The sequence below is a fragment of the Curcuma longa genome, unplaced genomic scaffold (assembly GCF_044706935.1).
Source record: "Curcuma longa cultivar G26 ecotype Majalengka, Jawa Barat unplaced genomic scaffold, ITB_CL_G26_1.1 contig_307, whole genome shotgun sequence".
Taxonomy (NCBI): Eukaryota; Viridiplantae; Streptophyta; class Magnoliopsida; order Zingiberales; family Zingiberaceae; genus Curcuma; species Curcuma longa.
Genome location: NW_027433798.1, coordinates 1 through 2,671, shown reverse-complemented (window position 1 = coordinate 2,671; position 2,671 = coordinate 1). Strand labels below are relative to the sequence as shown.

At 42.3% G+C, this 2,671-nt stretch overlaps 1 long non-coding RNA gene across 2 annotated transcripts; it reads left to right on the top strand.

Annotated features, from left to right (window-relative positions):
* The first annotated feature begins 277 nt into the window (after positions 1–277).
* LOC141819328 (uncharacterized) lies at positions 278–1,021 on the top strand. Of its 2 annotated transcripts, none has more exons than XR_012601047.1 (4): positions 278–414; positions 492–667; positions 749–808; positions 914–1,021. It is a non-coding gene; the product is annotated as an uncharacterized LOC141819328 (long non-coding RNA). The 2 variants fall into 2 exon arrangements; XR_012601046.1 differs by having other exon boundaries at positions 278–430.
* The last annotated feature ends 1,650 nt before the right edge of the window (positions 1,022–2,671 follow it).

Here is a 2,671-nt window from a genome sequence, read left to right as displayed (position 1 = left end):
CCTAATTGATTTAAAAAGAATAAGAGAATTTATTGGGGTTTAATTATAGTTAATTGGATAGCCCAATTAACTAAACCCAATTTATTAAGCCCGATGGATTAAAGCCCAACTAAAGATTAATGGGTTAAAGGGTTTATAAAGGTTATTGGATCCTTAATAAAACCCAACCCGGTAAGGTTATAATAAAACCCGATTACTATTATCCCACTTCGCGATTTCGTCTCCCTTGTTCCCGATCGCGCGACGCCGCTGCTTCTTCCTCGCTGATGCACGCACGTGCGTCCGCAGTTGGGGCTAACGACGCCGGAGCTGGGGTTGAAGAACACCGACGGCTAAAGCGTTGAGTGGTTGAAGCTTGGTTCCGCCGAAAGGAGCTCGGATCGGCGGAGGCAGCGACGAAAGGGGCGAACCGAGGTTGAGGAAGAAGAAGGTAAGAGATTGAGTTAGATTTTTGGATTATGCTTGATTTGAGCTTGGATCTTGAGTTTTAGGTTTTCATATCTTGAATCGGAGGGGGAGCTGATTTGGTTGGGATTCCCGGTGGAGTTTCTTGTTTCGGCCAAGAACGAAGAAGGAATCCGCCAATTCGGTTGAAGAGTTGTGTGGTCCTGCCGCAAGGAGAAGAAGGACAGCTGTTGCCGAGATCTGATCGGATTGAGGCCGTGAGGTAAGGGATTCCTCAGCTAGGTCTAGGTTTTTGTTGAATGACTTCACGCTCCTTGGAATTGATCATGCTGCATTGCCACAGAAGGTTGATGCGATCTAATAGGAACTTGAGGGTGGTGGCAGCACTAAAGGAAGAAGATCGGTAAGAGTGGTTTGATTGTGTTTTTGATTTCGATTGATTTTGAGGTTGAAACTTGCTGATGTGTTAAAGTTCCTTTAGTTGATTGAGCCTTCTCCTGTCTCACAGCTTGTTGTTGTAACGGGACAAAATCTGTTGAGTTCCAGCTGCGAGGAGGAGGAGAAGAAGATCTATCTAGGGCTTAATCATTTATTAAGGGGTGTTGTTAGTAATGAATTCGTGGATTAAGGTTTAGAGTGAGTTGTAGATTGAAAGTATGATTTGATTAGTTTTCGGTTATGTTAATGTCTAGTAACCTAATGTGGGTTATGTGATAACCCTAGATTAGCTGTCACGAGTAGGGTTGCAAATTAGAATTTATAAATTTATCGAAAACCCACGATAAATACAGATAAATGAAGTATAGGGGCCTCGAGTCGTATTTTTCCAAGGACTAGTAGAAAACTGTTTAATTCAAGTTTGGGTGTCGTGTTTTTGGGGTTTTCTAATATAAAATGGGGTTTTGGGGTTTCTGGAATGAAATGTAATTGAAAATCAACAAATAAATGAAAAATGCAATCACTAGTTTAAAGATGAAATCAATAAGCAATCTAAACCTATCATCAAGATCATGAACCATACAATTAAAACATGAAATACAAACAAAACAATTTAGCTAGCAATACAATCCCTACTCAACTTACCCTACCCTAACAAACCGATTAATTGAAGTAGTATGGCACGGAACAGTAATGTGAAGGAAGTTTCAGTTCAAGTTTAAATGGCACGAAAGATTTCAAACTCAGCTAAGCAAAATCTAAAACAAGACTAAATCCAAACAACAGCTAACCATGTTTACTAAGTTACTAAGAAATGGATCAGAAGCTGTCGAAATCAGAAAAACAACATCAAACAGAAAATCAGAAGCTAAATGTGCAGAAACTCATCCATCCCTCTTTTCTTCCTTCGATTCTCCTCAACTTGGTGTCAATCAAGCTTGTGACTCCACAATGTGGCTTCACTGATCTGTATGGAGTCTTCCCGTGGTTGTTGGTGTGTTTTCCTTGCAACCCGAACGCTGCTCAGCCCGAAGAAACCCTCTCCGGCCGAAACAGAGCTGGCGCAGAAGCTTTTGAACTGGCACAAACTGGATTCCTAGCTTCTTCCTTGCTCCAATCGTGCTACTGTCGATGCAAGGGTGCTCCGCGATCCTCAAAGAACCCCTCCTCGAACCGCGACTTCGTTTTGTGCAGTAGATGGCCGGAGCAAGCAAAAACAGAGGTGAACGCCGCCGCCAAAACCCTTGCCGTCGCGCGCTCTCCAGCAGCCGGATTTCACCCAATCGGCCGGCGTTGAACTTCTCCAGGACCAAGGATGACGATGGAATCAATTTGGGTGGATGAGGGCGCGCCGTGAGTTACGCTCTCGAGCAGAGGAGCTGCGTCGGGGATGATGAACAGTAGCGGCCTCCTGTTCACCGATTACAGCCTTGATTAAATAGGCTGATTAATTGATCAATCTGAGCCGTTGATTTCTTGATCCAACGATGGAGCTTGATCTGGGGTTTAGGGCAGTCTAGGGTTTCCAAAAAATTCATGGATTTTTATCGGGCTCGATCTAAGTCATGTCCTCCATGTTGGCTTGATCAATTTGGCGAATTTGACTTGATTTGACCGCGGTTGAGCTCGAGTCGGGTCTGATTTAGCCCTAAAATCAATTAAAGTCCAATTAATGCCAAAAATTCACCATTAAATCACAAAAATTATATCAAGCCTTAAATCATGCAATATAGCACAAACATGATGAAATCGATTCAATAAATAATCATTTTCATGCAAAAATCCAAAAATAAATCGATTAAAAATTAATAAAACCCTAATTCATCAG